Source organism: Podarcis tiliguerta, assembly GCF_965153285.1.
Source record: "Podarcis tiliguerta genome assembly, chromosome: 10".
Classification (NCBI taxonomy): domain Eukaryota; kingdom Metazoa; phylum Chordata; class Lepidosauria; order Squamata; family Lacertidae; genus Podarcis; species Podarcis tiliguerta.
In genome coordinates this window covers 44,624,006-44,644,799 of record NC_139543.1, presented here as the reverse complement: position 1 = coordinate 44,644,799, position 20,794 = coordinate 44,624,006, and the positions used below count along the sequence as shown (strand labels likewise).

The 20,794-nt window shown below is 42.3% G+C and overlaps 1 protein-coding gene and 1 long non-coding RNA gene across 8 annotated transcripts in view; one reads left to right on the top strand and one right to left on the bottom strand.

Annotated features, from left to right (window-relative positions):
- Window positions 1–20,794, top strand: part of CACNA1I (calcium voltage-gated channel subunit alpha1 I) — a 354,183-nt gene that overhangs the window by 179,166 nt on the left and 154,223 nt on the right. The window lies entirely within an intron of this gene.
- Window positions 5,339–9,788, bottom strand: LOC310658500. Its single transcript, XR_014502352.1, has 3 exons — window positions 9,614–9,788; window positions 7,067–7,219; window positions 5,339–6,182 (listed from the first exon to the last, which is right to left on the bottom strand). It is a non-coding gene; the product is annotated as an uncharacterized lncRNA (long non-coding RNA).

Below are 20,794 nucleotides of genomic sequence, written 5' to 3'. Positions count from 1 at the left end.
GGCTGTGAGGATATACTAAGAAGATGTGAGAATGCAGTCAGTTGATTGCAACGGGTGTTTCTTACCTTCCACCATCACTTTTGCAGGCATAACGTTACACATTCCAGGAGTGAGCCGAGGCACTGGACTAGACTTTTCTTATTGATTCCTCTGCTCTGCTCACTTTCACTTACTTGCCTTGGTGATGCATGGATGAGTGCCACGGGTGCAGAGGAACACAGAGCGTACGTCATGAGTAGGCTTGCTGTGTAAAAGCAGGAAATAGGTGCAAGGGATATAATAAGAAGAACCTACATCGTTTCAAAGACTTAAGTGCTGAGGAGGAAGAGGAATGATTGACACAATATTTAAAAGATGCATATTTTTATATCGAGATGGTGATATGAGGTAAAAATAGTAAAATTTAAATATCTGAGTGAACATTCAATTGAAGAGGTACAGTATCTTCTTATATCCAGGGGCACGATTTGTGTTCTACTTCTCCTGTGTTTCAGATGACACATGATTATTTCTCAGGTCAGGAGCACTTATCATTCATCCTAGTGGCCTGGCTTGCACATTGCAATAAACCACAGTCTTAAGGGCCTTTCTGCATTTACTGTTTACAGTGGCATAGTTGCTATTCATCCAGTGTTTTTTAAGAGCGAATAAGTAGCTGATTGTTCACACCTTTGGTTGCATGTGGCTGTTATTATTGAGTTTTCATTTTCATGCTAATAGTGAGTTGTGCCCAAATTGAGAAAAGTTTCATGGTTGTAGTCAAACCACTTACATGCTCCTTCAGGTACTAAATGTTGGCGTTATAAGCATGCACATGACAATAGCCCTTTCATGACTTAAAAAAGAAATTGATACCTAATATTCTGGAATTCTGAATTTGTCTTCAGCTGATGATTGCTGTTATGGGCAGTACTTTGACCGAGTGCCATCATCTTGATCTGCCATATTTTTCGTATGAACTGAGCTCACAAACTGATAGCTCACACCGGTCAGAGGGAAGCAGCGCAAAACAGGTGTCTCCAGACTATGCACACTGACTCTCCAACCCCTCCACACAGAAACCAGGCTAATGATTGTGCACATGCTGCATAAATGAAAATGTTGAGGATCCATTTTGGATATTAACGTAAGGGGTTTTGTTGTTGTTTTTAACAGTAGGAGAAAAAGTGGGGTTTTTTGAGCACATTATTCCTGAATACTAGCTAAATAATGATGATGATGTTGTTGTGTGGCAGCATACTAAAAAATCCCTAATCCCTAGCTATAAATAGTAAGTGTTGAAAGGCCCTAAACAAATCATGGCTTGCATGAATGACTGGTGGGCTTCTACATTCTGCTCAGATTCTACCCTCTGTTTAGATTGTGCCCACCTTGTCCCTTGCTTTGCTGAGTAAGGAGGAAACAAACTACAGTGTTCACTTAGTGTTATGTGCAGACCAGCACTTGTGTTTTGTTTCTGTGCAGAAACCAAGAACAGACGCTGCTAATTCACTGTAAGACATTGTTTGTTTCTAAATATGATTTAGTGTTATGTGCAAAGCTATTTAACTCCTTTGGGCAAAGCTATTTAACTCCTTTGGGTTAAATAGTGTTTGTGCATGACTGCTTGGTCTGAATATGTGTTGATGATCAGAAGGTCAGCAGTTCAAATCCGTGTGGCAGGGTGGGTTCCTATTGCTCTGTCCCAGCTTCTGCCAACCCAGCAGTTCTAAAGCACATCAGTGCAAGTAGATAAATAGGTACTGCTGCAGTGGGAAGGTAAATGGCGTTTCCATGTGCTCTGGCTTCCATCACAGTGTTCTGTTGTGCCAGAAGTGGATTAGTCATGCTGGCCACATGACCCAGAAAGCTGTCTGTGGACAAACTCCAGTTCCCTTGGCCTGAAGCGAGATAAGCACCGCACCCTATAGTTGCCTTTGACTGGACTCAGCTGTCCAGGGGTCCTTTACCTTTACCTTACCTGATAGTATTATAACAATCGTAGGATGATGAGCCATACCTAAAGAAGACCATTAAAATGTCCACTGATTCCAAGGGGCCTACGGTACTTTGAGTATGACTAATGCTAGATATCATCCATTAAAATACAGTGGTACATTGGGTTAAGAACTTAATTTGTTCCAGAGGTCTGTTCTTAAACTGAAATGGTTCTTAACCTGAGGCGTGCTTTTGCTAATGGGACCTATCGCTGCCACTACGCTGCTGGTGCGCAATTTCCGTTCTTATCCTGGGGCAAAGTTCTTAACCTGGAGCAACCACTTCCTGGTTAGCGGAGTTTGTAACCCGAAGCGTCTTTAACCTGAATCGCCTGTAACCCAAGGTACCACTGTATAGTAAAAAGGTTCTGAATGTATGCTGCCTTTTTGCGATTTAATCTTGAGCACAGCAAAGAACAGCAGCTCTAAGTAGCTTTGTGCATCTTCCTTCCTCTACTGAGATTTCTTTACCCGCCTTCTTCCCCCACCATTGGAACGGTGCCTCTGTGGATGTCCCTTTGCTAGTGACATTTAAACAAGACTAGATGAGCCAATACACTATTCTGCTGGAAGAAATGTTGTTTCAGCCCTAGAGAGCTGGATTGCTTTGGCACAAACAGAGTGCCACTGTCTCCAAAAACAACCTAAGAGGGTGCTGTGAAGCAAGAAAGCAGCTGCTAGAGAAAGGCACACAGCAATAAACTTTACCAGAGAAAACCTTCCTCACTTTCAATATGATCATATCTAACACCCTTCTCCCAATCCCCTTGCGCATATAAGTGCATACAAAGGCTGTATCTTAACTAGAGATGGGGGAGAAATTCTCTTTGCTCCACATTTTAATGCACATCTGCCTAATTCACAGTTCCTGAAACAATATGCAAACTGAAACACAGCTTTCGTCAAAAATTCATGATTGTCCAAATGTGAACTGTTCAAAAAATGTTTACGTTAAGGGAAAATATGCATGAAATTCATATATTCGTGAAAATAACCTGCAAAAATGCATCCTGTTCAGCAAAATTGCCAGCAAAACTGTGTGCGTTAGACAAGAGAACAACAACTACCAGACTTTTAGAAGACATCTGAAGGCAACCCTGTTTAGGGAAGCTTTTAATGTTTGATGGACTACTGTATTTTAATATTTTGTTGGAAGCCACTCAGAGTGGCTGGGGAAACCCAGCCAGATGGGAGGGGTATAAATTATTATTATTATTATTATTATTATTATTATTATTATTATTATTATTATTATTATTTTATTGCATACAGAAAGGTGTATGCTAGGAGAATTTCACAGTTAAATCCTGACAAATTTTCAAGAAGTCTTTTTTATTGTAAAAAATGGCAAACTGATGCAGAAATGGGGAGAACTGAATTTAAGGTTGGAAAACTGAGAAACTGAAAGAATCTAACATTGACAGGGTTGTCCATCCGAAATTTCAATATGCGTTTAATTCTTTTGCTTCGCATAGTGTGTAGTGGTGGAATTTGTACCTGCAGAGGCATTATGTGGAGGGGCAAAACTGTGCTGCCCCACTGTGTCTGTCCTTCTACAGTGGTACCTCGGGTTACATACACTTCAGGTTACAGACACCGCTGACTCAGAAATATTACCTCGGGTTAAGAACTTTGCTTCAGGATGAGAACAGAAATCATGCTCTGGTGGCACAGCGGCAGCAGGAGGCCCCATTAGCTAACGTGGTCTTCAGGTTAAGAACAGTTTCAGGTTAAGAACGGACCTCCGGAATGAATTAAGTACTTAACCCGAGGTACCACTGTATTCCTTTTCCTAAAGTGGTTACTAACACAGCCTAAAACATGCAGGTACCCAAAATAGTTCCTGCATGTGTCTCCCCGCAGGGCAAATAGCTTCATGGGGGAAAGTTAGCTCTCTTAGATATTGTCAAGAGCCAAACAGTGCATAAGGGAGAAGATTAGAGCTAGGTGAGTTCCTTGCCTGAGATTGATGTAGAAATTAACCAAGTTGTTTACGGATATGATGGCTTGTTTTTCTAACTAATTTAAGGCTTGGTAAACAGGAAAGAGGGTGGTCTGTGCCTCTTGCTGTTGTCCTGGCACTTTGCATAGCAGCATACCTTGCCTGCAGAGCTGGCAGCCTCTTACCCTTTTTCAAAACCCTCCCTTGCAGAGTGTTCCCTCTGCCTCCTCTCCCCTCTCCTTGGGAGTCCTCTGGGCAACTACGACCGCCGCTCCTGGTCTCTGAGCTGCTCTCCCTCTCTGTCCCAAAGAGATGTGCCTCCCAGAAGCACCATTCGCCTGCGGAGCTTGTAGCCAGGGCTGCTGCAATAAGCATCTGTGCAAGCCTTTGGGATGCAGAGAAAGGAGAGGGTGTCAGAGGAGAGAGGGAAGGAAAGAGGCCCAGAGGCCCAGTGTTGCCCGCGCACCCTTGGCCATCATTCAAGGCACCTCAGGGTGCCATGGTGCATTGGTTGAAAACCACTCGTCTAGAATCTGAAAAATTCTTTCTGATCTCTACTTTCAAGTAGCCTTGTGAAGAAACGATTCCTATTCCTGGGTTTTATCTACACAGCATTGTAAACTCGTCTATTGGAGTTTACTACTTGTGACAGCAAAAAATGCAGCCAAAAACAGAGAGAGGTAAGAGCCAGTGCCAATTCCACCTGACCCAACTGCTCACGCTGTTCTCCCTGCACGGCTGAAACGTGGTCTCAGAAATACTTGCTGCTTTCCAGGTGTGAGGCCTCCAGGGTGCTTTCATTTGAAGACAACATCGCTTACTACATTTTCCACGCACTGTAATATTATTAATATTCCTCCTCTCCAAAAGGGGGAAGGGTACAATGATAATGAATATCACAGTGCATCCAGTGCAGGTTTCTAGCAATGGTGTCATTTCTTTAGAACCCAAGAAACAGGATTCTTCAGCAAGTGTGATGTGAGAACATAAGAAAAGCCTGCTGGATCAGGCCGCTGGATCAGGCCACAGGCCATCCTGTAATCACAGTTGACAACCAGATGCCTATGGGAGGCCTGGAAGCAGGATCTGAATGCAACAGAACTCTCTCCTCCTGCGATTTCTAGCAAGTGGTATTCAGAAAGCAGCTTCTTGCCTCTGATAATGGAGGCAGAGCACAGCCATCCTAGCTAGTAGCCACTGACAGCCATATCTTCCGTGAATTTGTCGAATCCTATTTTAAAGCCATCTCAGTTGGAGGCCATCACTGCCTCTTTTGGGAGTGAACTTCATAGTTTAAGTATGCTCTCTGGGAAGGAGACCTTTCTTTTGTCTGTCCTGAACCTTATAATAAAATGTTCTTGTTCTCAAGGCATTTCAGGCTCCAAGCATAGAGTTTCATCAGTCACAAGCCAGTTCTAACCCAGTCTTTTGCCTGCACAGGATGATTAGTAGGGATGTGTACCCATGCAAAAAGCTGGTCAAAATGTACTATCCATGTAAGAAGGATGACAGGCCACCTGGCATGCCGATATAAAGAATTTCTTATAGTATCCTGGCACCACTTGTTCAGGATTGTGCCTCTGCTTCTTCCCACGTGCTGCCAATCTGAGTGCCCCTCCCCCACCCCATCCTCCCACTGTTTTGGACAGTGGGAGAAAGAAAATGTCTGTGGTGGGGAAGGTGTATGGGCACAGAAGCAGCACAGTGCTCTGGAGCCCCAGGTGTGAGAGAGGGTGTCCTTGTAGTTCTGTGGCCATGGTGGTGGAGATTCAAACTCCACCCACAGGAAGTCTTCCAAATTGCCAGGGAACTCTCATAAGACTGTGGTGGTTGCAGTGCTATAAATTTGTCTGACTGATCTTATAGTCCACTCTTTACCAAATGGTCCCAAAGTAGGCTACAAGAACAAAACAATATTAAAACAGGTACAATTTTCATTAAAATCGTAGAACAAAACTGCAAAATGAGCCAGGTAGCAAAATAGCCGCACTGAATGACAGTACAGGAGAGAAAACATCCTCTCAGCCAAAGATTTGGGTAAAAAGGTACGGTATATCAAAAGGCGTACAGTGATGGCACAAGACAGCACCTCGGAGGGGAGGTTATTCCACAAGCTGGGGCCATCACAGAGAAGGCCCTCTCATGCCCCTCAGACAACAGATGTGGCAGGATGGTTGAGGAGAAGAGAGCTCAGACCTTTAGCTCCGCTGCTGGGAGACAAAGATGAGCAGGAAGAGGAGCCTCTTTGACCCTTCCACTCCATTCTGGAAGCCGAGGAAAAGAGAATCCAGGAGGGGCAAAGGAGAAACCAGGGCAGAGGCAGTTATGGGTAGTAGGCAACCCCCCATAAACCCATTCCCTGCCAGCTGCTAAAGAACTCTCCAGACTGGAGAAATGTCTGTGGGAGAAAGCAAAGCATGCATCTTTTCCAGATGTGGAACACTGCAGGGGAGAGGGAGACTAGTAATGGAAATTGAAATGCAAATTCTTTTTCTGTGTGGAAAAGGCCCAATAAATCAGGAGTGACAGGAACACAAAAGACACCATCAGGAAGCATTTGCACAATCAAGGGATGCTTCATATATCAGAGAGTACTCAGGCTGTGCCTCCATGCTGCAAATAAACCAGATTCATTGCAGAAGGAGCAGCCTCTGAATTCTCCCTGTCTGAAGAGCAAAAGAAAACATATTGTGTTCCATTTCAGTCAGACTTAGCATGTTTTCTAACATAAACAGGATCGTATTTAAAGGGCCAATTTGAAAGAAAACAAGTCAGTCTGACTTCTGGAACTCCTTTATGGAGTTCTAGGAATAGAAGCTGGTCTTGCGAGGCTCCCATATAAAATGGACATGCAGGGCTTCTGAAGAAGGGCCCAGCTGAGGAAGTGAGTCCTTTGGGGGCAGGGGGGTGTAGGATCCAAGGATTAGAAATGTATGTGGCAGTGCTAGCTGACAGCTCTCTAGACTGTGTATCTGTCTCCATTGCTGTCCCCTGATATTTCATCCAATGCTTTTTATGCTCAGGCAAGAAACCCTGCCTGTTATGGGAAGCTGGGGCAAAGTGCGGAAAAGGATGGATTTGGAGAGCAATTTGTCCTTTGGCCACTGCTGAAAAGGCTGATGATAATTACCTTTTTCTGGGTACTTACGCTTCACTTTTATGGCTGGCCAGCGCTGGAGGTGACTAAGGAATTATCCTGACTTGCTTGCTGCTCATAGATCCTTTTGCAATCTCTGCCAGTTAATAAAGAAGCACTTGCAGAGAGAGGGTTATCCAGTATTAGCACTAACAATTGCCAGGCCTTTAAAGAGAAAAAGAAAGAAAGAACGATACAGTGGCGTAAATTCTGTAACTATTGGTAGGCATTGCTGCTATTATGAGGCAGGCAAAGTAACAGCAGGCCAACTTCAGCTGTGAGGGACGCAGGCTTATATAATGGGAATTCCATCGCTTCCTTGAGGAGTACATTCTCCAGAGTATTTTGAAAACAGAATGAAGTCAAAAAGGTAGGCTACCACAGATGTTTGGAAGATGCATTTGCAAAGGTATGTATGTTTTCGTATGTGTGGTCTATTCATGGAGCAGAGATTTGGCAATTAGAGATCTACAACACATTCAGCTAAAGAGAACCAGTGTGGTGTAGTCCCTAGTTGCAGCATTGAGTTAGATATGTGAAAGCTAAATTCATATCTGCAATCAAGAGTGGCATTTCCTGGGTTGCCTTGGACATGACATGGCAGCCCAGATCAGTCATCAGAGAATCATGTATAGTGGTACCTCTGGATGTGAATGGGATCCGTTCTGGAGCCCCGTTCGCATCCTGAAGCGAACGCAACCCACGTCTGTGCATCTGCGCGTGTCGTGATTCGCTGCATCTGCGCGTGACGTAATTTTGAGTGTCTGCGCATGCACGAGCGGCAAAATCCAGAAGTAACACATTCCGTTACTTCCGGGTCGCTATGGAGCATAATCTGAAAACACTCAACCTAAAGTGACTTGAACCCGAGGTATGACTGTATTGGACTTGCACGCTTCCTCGTCCTCCCTTCATGCACTTCCTCCCTAACTTCCTTGTTTGCAGTAACAGTTGTTTGCTGTGATGACCAAATCAGGCAAACTATGGTTACTGCAAACCATAGTTTGCCTCCAAACCAGAAATAGAAACTTAGGTAGTTCACATGTGGCCTAAAGTTCTGTTTTGGAGGGAAAGTATAGCTTATATGACCATAGTTTGGTCAATTGGGATGTCACAGCAAGCTACAGTTATAAGGTTCAAGAAAATAAAAGAGGGAATTGAAGTGCACGAAGGGAGGCAAAAGTGTATGGACCTGAGGAACAGCTCAGTATTTGACCATGACATCTGAAACAGGCCTTTCAACCTAAGCTACACCAAAACATTATGGATCTGACTCTGACCAGCTACTGTGAAGAGTGGATACCCAAATCAGCTGAGGTGCTACAAATAGAGCAAAGTTTGATAGGTATAGCTCCTGTGTTCACAGAAATTAATTTAAGCAGTGTAACTAGTGAATCCTTAAAGCTGGGGTGGCTAACCTGTGGCCCTCCAGTTTTTGTTGAACTCCAACTCCCATCAGGTCCAGCCAGCATAGCCAATGATCAAGAATGATGGGAGTGGTAATCCAACAACATCTGCACAGGCAAAGGTTTTTTTACCCTCATCTTGATGCATTTTAAATTAAATCACCTTCGGGAAACCAGCTGCCTCGGCGTGCTATGAGAGCAACACACATTCTCTAGGGCAATGGTAATTTGGATGTCAAAGTTTTCTGTCTTCTGTGGTCCCTTGATATCAAAAGCATTTGCCACTACCATGACATGACAGCACTCTTTTAAAGCACTTTTTGTTCAAATAAGTTTGTTTTATTGGCATGCTATAACTTTTTTAAAAACAAACAAACAAACCTTGTAGGGATGCAACTCATGATTATTGGAACGTCTATGACCTGTGGATTTTTTCTTCCACCTTGAATATTAATTTGTGAGAATTTAAACTTAAGCCATACAGTATAGCTTTCGTGTCTTGAAGACAGGCTCAGTACTCAGAAGAGACTTCTTACCACATAAGAAATGTGCGCTAAGAAAACATTCACTTAGTCATTTGTTACTCTTGACCCCAAATCACAATTCTTACGCTCTTCTAAAAGAAACTAACATTCCTGAATATATGCAAAGTCACATTTGTCACTAATCCCATCTGGTTGTACAATATATCGCATAATTGCTGATGCTGTGTGGTGGGGTACATGTGTCTCTTTGAAAGCCAAGTGCGTATGCAGCAAATTTCAGTCTATTCTGACAGATATACAGTGCATCATTTCTTTTTACGCACATTCAAAGAAACCTCTGAAAGGCGGCAGTCAGGAAGCAACAAAAAAGAAGAAGACATATTCAAGATATGTGTGACTGCCAGTGGAGGAAGTACCTTGGCAAAGGAGGGGACCTCACTGAAAATGGTCTTAAATCCTATGAAGATGGGAGCTTTGTAAATGACAGCACAGCCCACGTGATAATTACTGCACAGCAATTGAAGCTGGGAAGTATGTCTGAAAGGTCAACAGGACCAATCGGACAAAGGAAACAGAACTTGGTTTTGATCATTTAAAAAAGGAAATGAAAAGGCACCATAACCACACATGCAAATTAGCAAATGCTTTCGACCCCCCTCCCTGGTTACCTATTTTGAAATTCCTGATGTCACACAGGTGGGAAAGGGAGGGAGAAGAGGAGGAGGAGAAATGGCTTATCAGCCTTGCACAGTGTTGGGTTTTGAATGTACCCCTGGCACCAACCGCCCAGCAAACTGGCCTGACTTGCAGCTGTCAGCCAAGCCGGCAGCGGTCGCCTTGGCAACACTTTTATCAGTTCCTGAGGTAGAAGGAACTTTGGGCCTCTGACTGGAGATTTGTCACATTCCATGATGGCCTACAGTGTTCAGACTCTGAGGTGGCTCAGAGGATGGGCTGCTCTTTCCGGAAAAGACTTGGCAACAAGGCTTGTGTGTGTGTGTGTGTGTGTGTGTGTGTGCGCGCGCGCGCGCTTGTGTGCTTTCTGTCTAACAATTTATGGGATGTGGTTTTATTAGCTGCATCTTTGCCTGCACCATGATTATATAGATATATTAGCTGGCCACCCTTAGCCACTTTGCGGGAAAGCATTCTGCAAGGCACATAACCTGGTTTTGCTTCACCCTTTCTTGACAACAACAGTCTCTATTTTGAGATGCCTGATCCAAAAGAATGTCATAGTTCAGAACTCCTAAGGATTCCTAAATATTCTCTATAGGTAGGACTTGTCCTTATTAATGCATTGCAGTGCGACTATTTTATCTCTCTTGTAGTATTCATGGTTTTACATTTTATTGGGTCTTAAATTGCTATTATGTGTTGCTTTTTACCTTGTCAAGTTGCTTTGAGACTTTTTATTGCATAAAGTGACTGAAAAATGTAATTATTATTATATAATTATAGGTTTCATTCAACTAAGTCCTGCCTGGAGTAGGCCCATTGAAATTAATAAACCTGAGGAAGGCTTTCTTGAACCAACAAAGCCTGACACATCACAATACATATAAATAGTACTTTAGGTCTCCCAATTATTTATCTTGGACAGTGGTTGGGCTGTTGTGTCTATAGTTTCCTTGATTCCCTCCACCAACTCCTTTTGAAAAACAGTAATCTGGTTCTCTAGTAACGAGGGTATTTTTAGTAGTATTGGGTTTTTATTTATTTATTATTATTATTATTATTATTATTATTATTATTATTATTATGCTTTTGAAGCATTTTGTAGTATCTCAGTGATCCAGACATGGGGGAGGGGTGAGGAGGAAATGCTGCAGATACTTACCTACTGAAAGTGAAAGTTATGCCTCCTAACTTACAACAACACCATAATGTCAGGGCGTAGGGAGGGGAGGTTTAACATCAAGCAGAGAAATGTCAAGGGGAAAGTTGCATTGTCACTAACAGGTCAAGTTTGTAATCAGAGAAAATAATTTCATCTGAAAAACAAGTGTGTTTTAGGTCTTCCCACCCAAAACCAACTTTAAAGGCACATAACACAAAAACTCCTGAATCTATAGTTTGCAATTTGGCAGCTGTCTTGCACCTCTCTCATTCTGTAGTTTTCCGACCAATTGCCCACAGAACACAAGGATAGCCTCAGTGATTCCTTATTTACCCTCTCTACAGTTGCACCAGCCTGACTTTGGGGCAAACACCTGCAGTTATCCTTCTGAAATTTAGCAGAATTCATGTCCTCAGAAGGAGTAAACTTAACTGCAAATTTCTTCCAATTTTGCCCCAAACTTTAAAAGTTTTTAAAAATAAAATCAACCTTTAAAGGTGCTCAGCACAACCCTTCCCCCTGGACCTATTTGCCTGTACTTTGACAGGATTTATACACTCTGTAGGGGGTACCATGCCTGCAAATTTCATGCTCTTCTGTCAAAAGAAAAAAGTTACAGCCATTTTTTTAAAAAACCCAACACTGATTTGGGGGAGTGAAAAAGGAGCCTTGAATGGGCCCCAAGTCCATGAAGTGCCTCAAGTGAAGGCAGGCTGTTTTCCAAATTGCCAAATTGTCTTTGGTAATTGTTGTTGTTAAGGAAAGTGGCTACTACTTACTAGCAACTGTTCTAGTTAAATTATTCCGGGGACAGCCTTACAGATATATCCTCTAAAAACAAAAATAGCATTTTGTTTTGAAATATTGCCAGTTCTATATATTGAACCATCTGGATAAAATGAATTAGAGACTGAGTGAATGCACTGAAAGATGCTGAAGAGAAGTAGGGATTTAAAAAGGATCTGTTGGGCTTCTTGAAAAGGGACTCCCTATTCACAAAGCATATTCACCTTCTAAAATGGGAACCTCAGGAATTCCTGAAAGATGAGTTCCTATTCATAAGGAATATTCTAACATTTGAACCATTTAAAATATTTATATCCTGCCTCTTAATCATACTAATTCATCACACTAATTCTTTGTGACTAACAAGCATAAAATTACTCTCCTTCCCATACTGTTTATTTATATTAAATATTTTTATGCCACCTTTCTGCCACGAGCGGCTTTTGAAGTGGCTCTCAAGAAAATAAATATATATCATAGCAGTAAAAAAAATGTTACAGCAGTGAATAAAATTAAAGCACATCCCTAACCAACAGTAAAAGCAAAGCAAAGTAGAAACAGCAGCGACCTTAAGCACAAACAAACTCCATTACAAATATTCCTGAATCACAGCCTATTAAGAAACAGCTGGAATAAACAGAACAATCTTCACCTGGTTCCTGAAAGGTAGCAAAGCAGACGCCTAGTGGATCTTCCTTGAGAAAACGTTTCATAGTCAAGGCAATTAGTCAGATTACCAATGTTACTAATTAGTCTGGTTACTAATGGGAGTTATTATATATTATTGCATAACAATAATAACTCCCATTAGTTCATATTTTGAACCAGCTGAAGTTTCTGATAATTTTTCAAAGTCAGTCCTACATTTGCATAATACATTGGCACAGTTATACTAGGATGTTGATGGGAAGGTCATTTCTTTGCAGTTTGGCAAGCCAATCAAAGTTGGGAAAAGCAATCAGAAGAGGAATAACATACCAGGTGAGGTGAACTGAGGCATCCCAAAGTGATTTACAATAGATAACACATACATGCACCCCACATATAAAAAAAGCTTACATGATTGAATATATATAAAGAATTAAACAACAGTTACATACATTAAAACAGTCTAAAACAACAATAGCACATACAAAAAATAAGTTGAAATCTTATGCTCCACTGAGAGCCAGTGTGGTGTAGTGGTTAAGAGCGGTAGTCACGTAATCTGGGGAACCGGGTTCGCGTCTCCGCTCCTCCACATGCAGCTGCTGGGTGACCTTGGGCTAGTCACACTTCTCTGAAGCCTCTCAGTCCCACTCACCTCACAGAGTGTTTGTTGTGGGGGAGGAAGGGAAAAGGAGATTGTTAGCCCCTTTGAGACTCCTGAAGGGGAGTGAAAGGCAGGATATCAAATCCAAACTCCTCTTCTTCTTCTCTTCTTCTCCTAGTTGAGGTGAAGGAATTTGCAATTTAAATGCTACCAAATCCAGGAAATGCAAACTTCAATTGATCCTTACATTAAAATTTTACTCAACACCTTCATTCTACTTTATATTAAAAGAAAGTTGACAACTGTACTGAATTATTCTGGAAGCATTTCTGCTTAGCATTATTATTAGAGCTTTTCTACCTACATGTTTAGGAACTTTCCTCCTCACTCTCCCCACCCAACACCCAGGATTGCCAGTTTCCTGGAAAAATGTTGTAGATCAATAAGCGGTAGATGTGGGATAAAATGCATAGCAGTGAGATGAAATATATGCTTTTATAAACTTAGTAGAGAGGTATATTGAATTGTAGCCCTAATTAATGATGGTAAATTATAAAGGCTAATGTGTATGCATTTGAAGGTCAAGCTAAATAATATTTATGTACCTATTCTGCCTCTGCTGACAGAATTAGGGAATAAGGGGAATTGGGATTACACTTAAACTGGAACCAAAGTTCTTTGCTGGCCTGTGGACCATGTTGCCAATTTTAAACTGGTCAGTGGCCTGCAGTCACACAACATACTGGACATCTCATGAGTGTGCCTGTCTAATGCATGACAGTCTCTCTCTTCCCATATGCCTTTTCTTTGCCTACCTTCTTGGTTGAAATCTGAATAGAGCATCTCAAAGCATTATCTGCTCACGGAGATAGAATACGATTTCATATCCTAGGGAACTCTCCGTAGCCTGCAACCCTATAGCGTTTACCTGGCAGGAAGACCCATTGAACTTAGTAACCCCACAAATTTTGAATGTGCTTCCATCTGGGATCCATTGGAGAACCCTAAATAACCATTTTATTTCCTTGGCTTTCTCTTGATGACTTCTTTTATTTTGTGGTTGATGGATTTAGCTGTATTTTGGCTTTTAATATTTGTGGCTTTTAAATTGTTCCTGGGTTTTATTAATTAATAGCAGTTATTTTCTATTGCTTTTCTTCTGTGTGACACCTTTGAGAGAGCTTTAGACTTCAAAGCTGTCTATAAATATTTTATATACAATTAAAGAGGACTTACAAAGACTTGCAAAGGATTGCATCGTTAATCAGACTTTTCACATGCCCCGTAGACATGGTAATCCCTAGTTGGTCATTTGAAATGGGGCAAAGGCCGAGGAGGCAACAGGGGCTAGAGAGGGGTTGTGAGGAGGAGAAGCAGAATAAGGAAAGAGGAACATGATTTGGGTGGTAGTTTTGAGGCCCCCTTTCCCTGCAAATGACTATGAAGAAAAAATGTGCACTATGAATGCAAATTTCAGATAAGAAGCTTATAAATCAAGTTGCCAAATTACACTCTGAAATCAGGACCAGGATGGTGAGTGCAGAATGTGAAAATAAATAAATAAATAAAAATGAAATGAATAAGCAAGCCTAAAGTACTTGCTCATATGAATAATGGGAGACTTCAGTTACCCAAATGAGTTGCTTGAGTGCCCATTATATGCTGTAAATCTCCTTATGTAACAGTTCGTTTTCTTGAAAGTAAGAGCAACAGTAGCACATTCCCAAGGTGAATTAGGATTTTCATAAATGTGTTACAGGTGAACAAGACATAATATTTTCACATGTCCAGCTGATCTGAGTTGTAGCCCGATTGTTTTGGAAGAATGGGGTTTGTAGTTTTTTAGTTGTCAGTTTGTTTGTCTCCTTGGCCCTGGCTGAGCTAGATTGTTTTCAAATCTGCAGCAAGCCAAACAATTCTGAGCAGCATCTTGATTCCTCTTCTTATGGTCACTAGGTCAAGCTTTTATCTGGGTCAGCTGGACCCTGGCTGCTGCCAAGATATTTGGCAGCTCCATTAACTATACATGATTATGTCTTGTTGTTGTTCCTGTTATACAGACAAGTTGAATCCATAGCCCCAGTTCAAACTGAAGGTGTCCCCTACATAGAGAGACCATGATAACATGTGGTGCTGCCCTTGCAGAACTGTTGCAGCAGATGTACTAATTGTGAGAATTGGCTCCTTGGCACTATGGCTGTCTGCTTAGCCACAATGTTTTTTGCAGTTGTGGTGGCCCTTGTTCTGAGCTACTATGAATATACAAATTGCCTCAGTCACATGAATGGCCCCCACAGTTCTCACAAGCAGTGCTAGTTCTCACAAGCAGTGCCTTTGCCTGAGTGTCAGTCCAGTGGAAGTTGCTTATTATGATTTGGTTTGCACATAATGCTAAACCATGGTTTATTAAACTATGTTTTATTTAAATTGTAGCAAGTGGTTGTATTCAACTAAGTATTACTCAGAGCAGACTCATTAAAATTAATGGACCTACATTACTGATGGCCTTTAATGTCAGTGGGACTACTGTGAGTATGATTAGCATTGGCTACAACCAATAGTGTTGTATGTGAAGCCTGTTCATCAGGTTAATCAGGTTAACTATGGTTTTACCAACAAACCACAATATGAAGCAAGGCTTTCATGTTGGCTGAGAAACATTGGTTTGCTTTAACCCAACACCCTTTTCTAACCATAGTGTGTTTGACCATGCACCCCAGACACTCATCTGACTACAAAGGCATGAGGCAAGAGTAGCTGGGAAATAAACCAAGCTTTGGAGAAACTAGCTAAGATTTAAGTGATCATCTTTGGGACAAGTTGTCATTAACTTGTGGCTTGTTAAGTGATGGCTAACAAACAATGGCTAGCAAACACATCTGAATAGTGGGAAGCCTTGGTTTCCTCAGTCCAAAATAACTGTTTCCAATTTTCAAGCTATTCTCTTCACTAAACCATTGTCTGTAGAAATCATTTTTCTAAACCACTACAAGCAGATGTGCTTCAGGAATTGTGGATTGTCCTTTTCCTAACTTGCTAAGAATCAAAAGAGAGTTTTCAGAGAAATTGGGAGATTCTCAGTAGCAGTGAAGAAAATAAGGTCCTCTACTTATCTAGCTAAACTCATTTGAGAATTTTCAATTATAATTTCATAGTCATTGTCTCATGCCTTTAATATATTCTGCCTGCTGAGATATAACTTTGGCCTATCTTTGCCTGCCTTTAGGAGATCCTAAAAACTTCTAATCAGGCTGTAGTTTCAGGGTGCCTGATATTAGTGCAGGCTTACAAACAGCCACTTGCCTGGTCAGTTGTGGTAAGTGAGAATTGCCTAGAGACAACTAAGCAGGGAAGCTTTTGTAAATGGGAAGACAGTCAACAGTTTAGGCCTCAAATGCATTTCATAGCTCACAACCTTTTTGTAGAACTTATAGCATGGGCTCACCCTGTTACCTTCTCCAACCTGGTGCCTCCTACAATTCCCAACTTCCTTGACAACTGAACCTGCTGGCTGTCGCTGATGGGAATTGGAGTCCTAAGCATCGAGAGCAGGCACCCCCAACCTTTGGCCCTCCAGATGTTTTGGTCTACAGTTCCCATCATCCCTGACTACTGATCCTGTTAGCTAGGGATCATGGGAATTGTAGGCCAAAACATCTGGAGGGCTGCAGGTTGGGGATGCCTGATCTAGAGGACTCCTAACTGGGGAAGGCTGTCATAGCAAAGGCAAATTATGTCACTGCTGAACAGCTCTATTTCAGTGTTTCTGTGTTTTCATCTCTCATTAAGGACTTTGTTTCTGGAAGCCTTTCTAACTTGTTACAGTGCCACCTTGTCTGGTGGGAAGATTGGTTTATGAGGCAGTTGATGTCATGACTGGTGAAAACCTACCTTTCTACATTGCTTGCCTTCCATTTCTTGATTGCACTACATTATATATCCTGCTGTGTAGTCTCTTCTCCAAAAGCTGGAATTATGACTCTTTTAAAAATCACATTTTTATTTCATTTTTTCCTGCTACATTGCAATTGCACTAATAAAAAATAAAATAAAAAAGAAATAAAAAGCAACTGGTGTGATCACTTTGGCTGCAAAGAGAAAACAATTAATTACAGGGCTGGTTTGTCAGGAGAGATCAGGAAATGATTGATTAATGGGCCAATTTCAGTAATGGCTGTGGCCCAGGAGGGAACAGGAAATGACTTATTAAAGAGCCATTTCAATAATGCCAGGAAAAAATAGGAGCCGCTTCACACACCACAAATTAGGAGAACCTTTATTGATTGACGGCTGCAATCTAAGCAAGTGTTCTGGAGCACAATGGAACTTACTTTTAAGTAAAAGTAGTTATGTTCTTGCCTGTGGAGATGGGCATTGCAGGATTATTATGGAGAATATAAGATATATTAAATCCTGTGTAGAATTTAAGCTTCCAACTTTAATGTCTACTTTTAATTGCTTTTATCATCACCTAAAATGTCCTATAAAGATATTATAGGATGTAAGTATTTTAAATAAAATTCATGATTATCTTTTGATGATGCAAAGATATAGCAATAGCTATTGCTGACATCCGTCTGGTCTTGGGAGAAAATAGAGGAGTGCACCTTGAGGGGTTAAGTCAAACTATTGGAGGTTGCAGCACATGCTTACTGCTATGGAAACATGCCCTGACTGCCTGTCTCCAGACACTGTGGTCGTCTGCAAGGGATTCCTACTTGGCAGAGTTGATGTTGCCAGCCTTCATGTCACATTTGCAGGCATCTTTGCAACGTGGAGTTGGTCTGCCAATGGGTTTGGTTCCTGAAGCCATCTCCCCATAGAGATTTGGAAATCCTTGGAAATCCTGCCCTCTTTCCTTCTGTGGACATGACCAAGCCAGCATAGATGTCGCTGAGGCAGGAGTTCAAACATGTTGGGAATGTGGGCTTGGGGGAGCACATTTGTTTGAAACTTTGTAGAAGGTGTCGAGGCTTTGCACCTGACAGTTGTAAGTTGCCCACAATACAGCTCCACAAAGTAGCGTGCTCAACAGGTAGACCTGGTAGACCGTCACCTTGGTATTGGATGTTAGCTTTGCATTCTCCCATACCCTCTTGGAGAGATGAGCTATTACCGCAGTTGTCCAGCTCAGCATTAGTGAGAAGGTTGCTGGTTATGCTAGAACCCAGGAAGATGAAATTATCTGCCGCCTCAAGCATGTGGTCACCAGTGCTGATGCATGGAGTGCTGGCTGATGGCTAACAACAGTCAACAGGCTGAAAATCTGCATACAGTAAAGCTATAATCACATTAAGCTAGTAACTAATCCTGCGAATAGAATTCCTTGCCATCTGATTCAAGAAGCTGGGTTATTTCCTTTTGTAGCAGCAACATCAAGGTGAAGTCTGCAGATGTGGGTGTGAATTTCCACTGCACCGCAAGAACAAGTTTGCCCAAGCACATTCTCAGGGAGGAAATGTTTCTGAACCAGCATATCCAGTAAAAAAATAAGAAATAGCAGAAATGCAACCTGTTTAGTATACAGGGAAAACAAGCATTTGAATTTACAAATTGTAAACTGTGTAACTGGCCCTTGGAATCCTCCAAGTTTTCAGTGTGTGAAAGCTTTCCTTCTCCTCCAGTATGCTTTTCCCATTCATTTGTTTATAACAGTTCCCAAGCTAAAACCAGCAGGACAAAAATTTTACATGATTTTCAGCAATACAAGGCAGAAGTTGCCAGACTACTATTAAAAAATGGGCTAGCCTGTTCTACTGCCTCTGGAGCTGAGTGTTATTACCTGTTGGTGTCTGGTGCTTATGCTGCTATTAAAAGCAGTGGAGTAGCCCATTGCAGTGCATTGCTTAAGAGTGCTAGACTAGGATCAGGAATACCCAGCTTCAGATCCCCACTCAGCCATGAAGTTCACTGTGTGACTGTAATAGATAGGCTGGATGCAGAGAAGTGGTGGGAGGCACCATCTGGGAAACCTCCATGGAAACCCCAAGGGAAAAAGACTCAGTGCCAGTGGATTGGTGGTGGGACGATGATGAGTGGTCAGAGGGAGGAGGAGGAGTTGGACTGGGAGGAGGAGATGTTGGAAGCTGAAGAGGTAATAGGGTTTAGTGAACAGAACGAGTCTGTGGCATAGAGCAGTCAGAATCAGAGGCAGAAGCAAAGGCTGGAAACGAGGAGGCCTAAAAGGCAAAGATGAGGCAGATTGCTGAAGAAGCCAGAGGGTCTCCCCCTCCTGCTGCAACCAGCTCCCCTCTCCTCTGGTCTCCCAGAACCCGTAGGGGTATGAAGAGGATGCAGCATAGACAGACAAGCCGTCAGAGGTTCAGATTGCTTGGGAAGGACCCAGAGGAAAAGGAGACTTAGGCAGCTGTGGGAGGACAAGGACCTTCAGTCCTTGCAACTGACTCATTGGGGCAAGATCTACTGGAATGAGTTGCTGTGCTCACTAGGCCTGTGCTGTTTTGTTTTTTTGAATAAAAAGTTAACTTTACTGATAGTTTGTGAGCTATCACTGACCTGCTCTTGAAACCCTCCCTGACAGTGAGCTTGGATCAGTAACAATCACTAAGTCTAACCTACCTGGAAGAGTTGTTATTTGGAAAAAAAGTGGGGGGAGCCACTGAGCACCTTGGAAGAAATATGGGATATAAATGCAATAAATAGGTAAAGGGACCCCTGACCATTAAGTCCGATCGTGGCTGACTCTGGGGTTGCAGCGCTCATCTCGCTTTATTGGCCAAGGGAGCTGGCGTACAGCTTCTGGGTCATGTGGCCAGCATGACTAAGCCGCTTCTGGCAAACCAGAGCAGCGCACGGAAACGCTGTTTACCTTCCTGCCGGAGTGGTACCTATTTATCTACTTGCACTTTCAGGTGCTTTTGAACTGCTAGGTTGGCAGGAGCAGGGACCGAGCAACGGGAGCTCACTCCGTCACGGGGATTCGAACCGCCGACCTTCTGATCAGCATGTCCTAGGCTCTGTGGTTTAACCCACAGTGCCATGCGCGTCCCTTATGCAATAAATAAATGCCAACAAAAACAAAAGTTGGTAACCCTCCTGCATAAGGCAACTTCATCTGTTCCTAAGCGACTTGGCTGTGGATGTGAATGAATTGAAGAGGGAGTAAGAAAGAGCGCTAAAAATAAAGTGAAGGGATAAAATGGATTGGGAGTCCCACACCTGCAACTTTAGTAAGGGTGACTAAGGAGAGAAAGAGCAAACTGTTGAAGAAGCCCAGAAAAACGAGAAGAGAACGATCACTCTTCATACCAGTGCTAAACTTTGGAGGGATGAGGAGGCAGGGAATGGCCTGGAGGAGGAAAACTGGGAACTTTAAAATGCACAGAGTCAGCAAGGAGGCAGCTGAAGATCTAATTAGAGGCCCATTTCTGTCAAACTTTGCTGGAGTCAACACAGAGTTGCATCACTGTTAAAGGAGACTGTCAGAAACAAAACAAGCAAAGCACGGGGAATCCCCTTCAGCAATTATGTGAGCATGCACATGAATTTATCCAGGCCAAAAGAAATATCCTTTACACATGAAAAAATCAAGAAGTGTGGCTAATGGAAGAGACTAACTTTGCCAGCTGAATATTCTGAGGGATTTTAGGATGCTCAAAAAGGCATCTGCTGAACAAATAGCTAAAGATATTAGGACAAATAGTAATCTTTTAATAGAAAATGAAGGTACCTGTTAGGCTGTAAAGCAGGCAAAGATGATAATGATATATCAGCAAAGCTAAGACACTCCTTAGCTCTTGGTTCTCCTCACCAAACAGAATGAGTACAGAAATACCTATTTCAGTGGTTATTCTTCTCTGGGTGATGCCCTCAAGTAAAGGTGCTTTTGCTGCTGTGCTGATCTCACAAAGGAAGGATGCATAACAACCAAAGTTCAGAATTTGAATTGGGCTCAGCCTCATTGTATGGGTCTGCCAACTGGATTATTTTCCAGCCACAGGTGTTGATAGA